This window comes from Rhinolophus hipposideros, assembly GCF_964194185.1.
Source record: "Rhinolophus hipposideros genome assembly, chromosome: 10".
NCBI classification, from domain to species: domain Eukaryota; kingdom Metazoa; phylum Chordata; class Mammalia; order Chiroptera; family Rhinolophidae; genus Rhinolophus; species Rhinolophus hipposideros.
The window spans coordinates 48843210-48850844 of NC_138056.1; the positions used below are offsets into that span (position 1 = coordinate 48843210).

Consider the following 7635-nt stretch of genomic DNA (forward strand, 5'->3'; position numbering starts at 1 on the left):
GTGTGTGTGAGAGAGAGAGAGAGAGAGAGAGAGAGAGAGAGAGAGAGAGAGAGAGAGATAGAACACATGTCCAAATGAGCAGTAATTCCCTTTAAGGAAGGACTCCCTCTGCCCACTCTGCCCAGCACCTACTGGACCCAGACGGCTCCTCCCAACTGGGTCATTCCTGCTGCTAAGGCCTGAGAATAACCTGGTCCCTGGACATCCTGCTCCCTGCCCTCAACGTAGCTCAAAGTCTTCCATGTCTCTCAACTGCCTGTTCACTGGGAAGGTGGTAGAATCACAGCTCTGTAAATCCCATCTGACACAGAGTCCTCCCTAGACAGCAAAGCGTCCTCCTCTGGGAAGTCCTCCCTGTCACCTAGCACACCCTCCCTTCTGGCACCACTAGCTGGACTCTTCAATTAGCTTCCCACTGAGTCCCTCATTCACAAGGTTACCAAGAGGATGGGCAAGTGGACTCAGGCTGACGGAGCACCTCCCTCCCATCGTCCCATTTAACCCGCATGACACTTACTATCAGCCCCATTTTATGAGTACACAGGAAAGCAGACCTACACAGCCCCAACCCACAGACCGCAGTAAGTGAGGGCTATGGATCTGCAGAGGAGGAGGGAGGGATTCTGCCTGCTTGGAGGGGATCCTGGAAGCTTCTTGGAGGAGGCATCTTCGAGCTGGGCTAGATTCCTCGCTGCTCCACTCCCACAACCACCACAACGGGAGGACAGGCACACCTTGGCCTACAAAGCTCTGGTGCCCAGTGGGTACTTGCCACCGCCCTGGAGGCTGCAGAGGGAGGAGCAGCGGCTTCCCTGCCAGCTGCCCTGCCAATGACCCCACTGTGGCCAGGCCAGCCTGCCTCCAGCACTGCTGGTCTGGCCTGGCCCAGCAGGCTCCCAATCACAGAGTCTTCTCTGCCCAGCTAATGACCATGCTGCGAGCAATCCAGGGCACCACCCTTCTTCGGGAAAGTAGCAGCTAACTACAGGGCCTGCTGGCCCAGACAGCAACTAGGCCAAGAATCACAGCCACCCAACGCACCACATCCTCTGGCCCTGAGGCTGTGGTCTCCTCCTCTACCTTCCAGGGTCACAAAGGACACTGCAAAAGCTGGCGCTCCCAGAGCTCGGACACCACCCCACTCACCTGTGGGAAAACAGAACCACAGAGGGGGGCTGATTCACCCCAGTCACACAGCCCTGGAGGCCAGGCCAAGTGCTCCTCCCTGGGTCCCATTGCTCACCCCAGCACTGCCTTTCTCAGCCTAGGAGAAGAAGGCTCATTTCCAGGCTTTTCACATGCAAAGTATGCTCTCAAGATGCTGGGGCAGAGTTGAGGAGACAGGGTATCCCCTAAAAGCTATCAAGTTGTCTGTTTAGTCGCAGATAGGAACTCAAGCTTGACTCCTCACTCCCCACTGTCCAGCTGTGTGACCTTGAGCAAGACAATGCACCTCTCTGAACCCCCATTTCTGGGAGGTGACAACAGTTACCTCCCAGAGTTGTGAATGAGTGTCTGTAAAGCGCTTAGCAGTGCCGGGCTCATGACAAGCCCTGGAAGCTTTAGCTATTGTCAGTATCATCACCATAGTATTATAATGAGGATGAGGATGCATTCTACAATCTGTGAAATAGGACGCAGTGGTGGGTATTATTTATGACTGTGAAGTGTTGAAGAGTCCGAGGCAGTATGACCAAAGGGTTGGGTAATTCAGGAATGTTTCTTGGGTAATTTATGACTGGAGCTGGGCCTCGACATGGGGAGAGGTGAACAGAAAAGAGGCAGGGATGGTGGGTCCGACAAGAGGAACCCCACAAGCATAGGGACAGCGATAGGTCCACAGGTGGTGTGTTTAGGAGACAGGGATGAGCAATGAGCCAGGGGTCCATGCAGTGGCTACAGTGGGCAAGGCTTTGAATACCCCAAAAAGGGGCCTGGTCTCCATCTGACAGGCAAGAAGGAGCCACAGAAGGTTCGGAGTGGGCACTCCACGATGCTGTCTGAAATGTGAATTCTGTCTGCCAGTCAAGGTCCTCTAACCATCTGTCACTCATCCCTCTTCTCTACACCTCTCACTGACCCAACAAACTCTAGCATGCTCCTCCCCTCTCTGCTCACTACCCCATTCCGTCTCCCCTGCTGTGAGCTCACCCCGTGGTTCACACGCGCGCGATGAAGTACCTGTCGTGCCACGTGCTTTACATATATGACCTCAGTCACCCATAACGCCTCGCCTTTTACAGAGGAGCAAACGGAGGCCTGGCAGGGTCAGGTATCTTGCTCATCATCTCACAGTGAGTACGTGACACAGCCAGGATTCAACCTTGAACTGATGTTTATAGCAAGTTGCCTCTAGCCCCAGCCCGACACCTTCCTCCTCGATGAAGCCCTCCAGGCTTACTCCGGTCCTCGAGGGCCTCGCCCTGCCACTTCTCATCACCTGCTTGGCATCAAGAGACCCTAACTCAGCTGGCTTGGTTTCCACTGTTTCCTGTGGGTCCACTGGGCCCCCCAACAGGAGGGAGCCAGGGTTAACAATAGGTCACTTTCTTCCCATCCTGCCTCCCTCTCCCCATCTCCAAGACTTCTTATGGCACTAACTGGAACTACCCACCTCCTGGGGGTGAGAGGGTGAGGAAGAGGGTTCAGAAACTCCGCAGGGCACAGAGCAATTTCCTTGAGCCTGCCTCCCAGCAATGAGGGGACCCATAAATTATTCACTGCATCTTTGTGCCTAAGGGAGATCAGACAATGAGCCACAGGGAATGAACACCAGTTTCCCCCAACCCTGGCCCTAGGGTGGGAGGTCAGAATCCAGATTCTTTACCAGGGTCCCCGAGCAGATTCTAGAGGGTTAGGAGACCAGGAAAGTGGCACAGGGGAGCCTGACACACAGGAGTCCCCTCTGAGCAAGCCTGGGTCTGTGCGTCGGCAACAGTAGCCTGCATTCTAAGGCATGTCTGAGAATTTTCCCATATTTTCTGGTAAAAATTTAAGCTTCTTTTCCTTATAGGGAAAGAAATAGATATTTGGCCGAGTACTGTATATTTATATCCCACTTAATCTTCACAACCACCTCATAAAGGAGGAATTCTAATGTATAGAGAAGAAGCTGGGGCTCTGATGAGTGATTTGGCCAATGTCACCTGGTCAGTGGGAGGCAGAGCGGATTTATGCCCACCCGGTCTGTCTCACTACTATCTGCCCATGCCACTTAGCCCACCCAATTAATTGTGAGCTAGTCACCACACTGCCTTTGCCATCTGGGCAACTTCCAGGGCACCTGGTACGCAGTTGGCGCTCAGTTCCCGAAGCAAACTCAAAGGCCCTGGATAAGTGGTTTCACCTCTCTGAGCCTCAGTTTCCCACACACGGTAGTCATGAATAACAAGCCCAGGCTTGGCAAACACAAAAACTCTTTAGCACTTGACAGTGTGCTGGGTACGATGGCCCCATTATCTGAACAGGTAACACACAGCCCACAGCCTGCCTTGACCCCATTTTACGGGTGAGGCTGGGAGCCATGAATGCATCTGAGAGGTCCCAGGTGGCTCCCCAATAATGTTATGCCACACTCCAGGTTCCTTCCATCACACCATGAAATGAGATCACAGGTGTGAAATGATCTCATCAAAGAAGAGCTTTGTTTAGAGACAGGAATTATTAGGAGAATTTGAATCCCCATGGATTACGTGGGGAGGGGGAATCCGAAGCCCCTCAACCACCTTCTCTTGAGGTTTCTCGACCCCTCCACCCACAAGGACTGAGTTTCCAGCCTTCCGCTGACCTCTCCAGCCTCCGCCACCTCCCAGGTGCTTTCCAAGGTGGTTTCCCCTAGACTCCAGGAAGCTGGGCACAGCAGGGGTTAACTAGTCCCAGCCAAGGCCACAGGGCTCAGACCTGGGCCATGTCTCCTCCCCCTTCCAACCCAGAACAAGAGCCTACAGAGTCCAGGCCAAGCCCTCTTTCACAACACCCCTCTCCCTGCACTGCCCCAGGGGGGGTAGCAGAAGGAGCCCCTGCCTGGGAATCCAGACACCTGGGACTGTGGCCCCCCCACCTCGGCCCTGGCAGCCCCAGCATTTACACCTAAAGCAAGCCGTCCCCTCCTAGGCCAGCAGCGTCTTGCAGGTTCCTCTGCCAGGAGAGACTAAGGTCAGACCTTTAGTCTGGGCCAAAGGCTATGGGGTTGCTGGCATGTCTTGGGCCAGAGCACCAACCACACAGACTCTCCCAACAGCCTCATATGTAGTCACCCTGACCTCACATCAGGGCTGGGGAAAACCTCAGCCACCCACCCAGAAGTTGCTAACTGGAGAGGCAGAATGGATACCTTGAAGAATGTCTTTTCAAGTGTACCTGTGGCTCAACCCCTCACTCACTGCTTTAGGATCTTGGACAATTGGCACCCCCGATACCCACCCCACCCTTAGTAACGTGAAAAACGTGAGCTGGATGAGCGCTGAGGGGCCTCATCTTGTCCATCTCTTCCAACTTGGGGACCTCTACAGTGAGGTTCCCCAACAGATACACGGCGTCTCAGGACCTCCAGAGTGCCTTAGAGACCCTGGAGTATGGCAGGCAAGGGCCAGGGGCCGCTGTTCACTGGTCCTGGGCCCACAGGAGGGGAACTGTGGAAGTAGGAAGCGTCCCACCTTTGCCCTCAACTCTGGGTCACCTTTCCTGGGATGTGACATACCCATGGAGTTGGGGGGGAGGAGACCCGGAGAAGTCACCTCCTTCCAGCCTCAGGATCAGTTAGTTCTAGGGTGCCCCAGTGGCCCCATCTTTACCCCTTCCCCCACCTCCTGCCTCGAGGCTATCCACTTCCTTTCTTTTACTCTTCAATTTCTGTTTCTTTCCCTCTCCACTCACACCCTCCTCACAGTCTCACCCCCAGAGTGAAAAGAGCAGCGTCACTCAACCCCGTTGAGCCTCAGTTTCCCCATCTGTAAGAGCCCATTAAATGTACTGGACACCTTCTATCCCACCGAGTTATCAGTGAGCCTTAATGAAGGGACCACTCGGGCAAGGGTGGGGCGCGGACCGGCACACAATGGGCGCTCGGTAAGTGCCCGTTTTCTCCGTTCCCGCGCCCCCTCCCAGCCAGTTGCAGCCTCAGCTCGAGCCCGGCATACTCCCGCAGGGGCCCCGGCGCTGCCCGGATGGGGTCAGGGCCCGTCCCAGCCCGGCCTCCGGGGCTCTCTCACCTGCAGCTCTCGGCTCCCGCCGGCCGCCGGGGCAGAGGGGCCCCCGGGTCCTCTTCGGGGCAAGCGCCAAGCCGTTCGCCTAGGAAGGCAGTGGTAGCTTCGACTCTCAGCACCAGCCCGGTCCGGCTCGGTCCGACTGTCCACGGGGCGCTGAACCCGGGCCGGGGCTTCCCGGGAGCTCGCAACGTCCCAAGTCCGAAGCAGCACCGGGTCGGAGGCAGCTAAAAGTCCTGGTCTAGGGGAGACAGAGGCGGGGGCGTCCGGGCTCCTGGGCACCCAGTCGGGGGCTTGGGGACACCCTGCGTTGAGCCCGGGCGGAGAGCTGGGGACTCCGACACACACTATAGAAAGGCTGTGGATAAGCCCGCAGCCACGGACCCGCAGGGTGGGCCAGGAGCGCCTCGCCCAGGTGCACCGGATGAGGGTCGGGGGCGCCGGGGGGCCCGGCCACGACGCGCCGGACTGCAGGGCTGAGGGCGTCCCAGCGCGGGCTCCAGGGCCGGGGCAGGCGGGGTAGGTCGGGACGCCTGCGAGGAGCGGCGGCCGCCGGCGCCGGGCGGGGAAGTCTTCCCGGGTCCCGACTCGCCTCGCTCTGACGAATGGGGGACCTCCGTGCGGCAGCCCACTCTGGAGCTCCGCACCGCAGCTCACTTCCTCCTCTTCCCCCGGCTCGCACGCCGCAGCCGCCGCCACCCCCGCCGCTGTCAGCGCGGCCGCCCACCCCCGCGGGAGCTGCGGCCCCGGCGGAGCAGAGCTGAGGCAGCGCCGCCCAGCGCCTGAGCGCGAGCCCGCGCCGCCCCGCCCGAACTGGGCGGAGTCAGCCCGAAACCCCGCCCCTTTCCTCGGCCCCGCAGGAGCCAATGGGAGAGAGAGTGGGAAAAGAACGGAGCTCTGCGGAAAGTGGGCTCTACCTCGGAGAGGGCGGAGCCGACAGTGGAGAGGTGCGGCTGGGGCGGGGACAACGCACGGGGGTGGGGGACTTCAAAGAGAGGAGCTGGAGGGAGGATAACGTGGGCACCCAGGTGGAAGGAGAGGTGAAGGGGACTGGGTTGTTTGGGACCTGAGCCCGGGGACTGCCTTGTGTGGGAGAGGGGGCGTCATGGGATAGGTGCTGGGGTCGGGGTAGAGAGAGAAGCTGCATAGAGGCCAGGTGGGTTATCCAGGGTAGTGGAATCAACAGGGAGAGTGGAGCCCTCGGGACACAGCTCTCACAGTCTTCTTCCTCTCCACCTTCTAGGGCTCAATGCGAGGAGGTGAGCGTTGGATGCTGTGAAATATTCAGATTTCAGGAAGCGGTGAAAAATTAAGTTTTTGAAAATAAAGAGCACATCTTTCTTAAACATTTTTCTGCGGGGAGGAGCGTCGTTATCAGTTTTAAAACTATGAAGTCAAGAGCAGAGGTGCGTGAGTGACCTTTATGCCCTCTGCTGCTCCTCCCCTCCAGCCTTAGGGCTGGAGCTGTGTCTGATTTACATCTCCCGAGGCTCCAGCACCCTGCACTGGGCGAGGCACAGAGCAGGCATTGGAGGGTTTTGATGTATGAAAGAGTGAATGTTGAATGTGCTTCTGGGGCCATGTGAAAACCACTAAATGGCCTGGGGAGCAAAGGAATGGAGGCCACACAATACAGCTTTTCTGTAAGCCTCACACCAACCTTATGCAGTAGATACCCCATTCAACTGATGGGGACATCAAAGCACTTGAGAGGCAAAGTGATGTTCCATAAAGCTGGCACAAGAGTCTGTCCACTCATCATTACCGCATTCTGGGGCAAAGCGGTGTGGCTTTGAACAGGTTACCGGACCTCTCTGAGCCTCTGATTCCTCAACTGTAAGGGCAATAAAAATGCTGCTACTTATCAGGGGCTGGGCAGGCACCAGGCTTCAGAGAACAGAGGGAAGGCTTATTCCTGGCAGAGGAAACAGCACATGCAAAGGCATGGAGTCTGAAAGAACGCTTCTGGGGACCCCAAGCCTATTTTGGGGAAATTAGAAGAGGCTTCCTTGAGGGAGTGACAGGCAGGCTCGGAAGTAGGGGTTAGCTCGGTTAGGAGAGAACCTAAGTGAATGGACAGTGGTCTGGGCAAAGGCTAGTCTGGACAAAACCCTGGAGGTGAGGGAGAGCATTACTTCGTGGGAGAACCCAGGCAAGTTCAGGGTGGCTGGAGCTCCCAGGGAAGGAACAGCAGAACTGATGGGAAGAGAAAAGGGTGAAGAGGCAGGTGGAGCCAAACAAAAGGGAGTTCAGACTTTATTCTAAGGGCCAAGAACTCTGTTAGCGTCTTGCTCATGACCCTGAACCCAGCAGGGTTATGGGGAGGACTCAGTCTTGAAAGCCAACTCATTGGCTGCCAGAGGGGGTGCCCGGGGAAGTTTTTAAGTCAGGTATTGCTATGGGAAAGACAGAACTTTGTAGGGAAACCAGG

General features: G+C 56.9%; 1 protein-coding gene across 9 annotated transcripts in view; it reads right to left on the reverse strand.

Moving 5' to 3' along the window:
• GDPD5 (glycerophosphodiester phosphodiesterase domain containing 5) overlaps positions 1-6002 on the reverse strand; it is an 87380-nt gene extending 81378 nt beyond the window's left edge. For 3 of the 9 annotated variants that reach the window (XR_013994243.1, XM_081063635.1, XM_081063628.1), the window contains exon 1: positions 5211-5960. The gene's annotated coding sequence lies outside the window, so the exon portion shown is untranslated. Of the gene's footprint in view, positions 1-5210 lie in introns of all 9 variants that reach the window. The other 6 variants (XM_081063637.1, XM_081063636.1, XM_081063638.1 and 3 more) reach the window with 6 other exon arrangements.
• Between the last annotated feature and the right edge of the window lie 1633 nt (positions 6003-7635).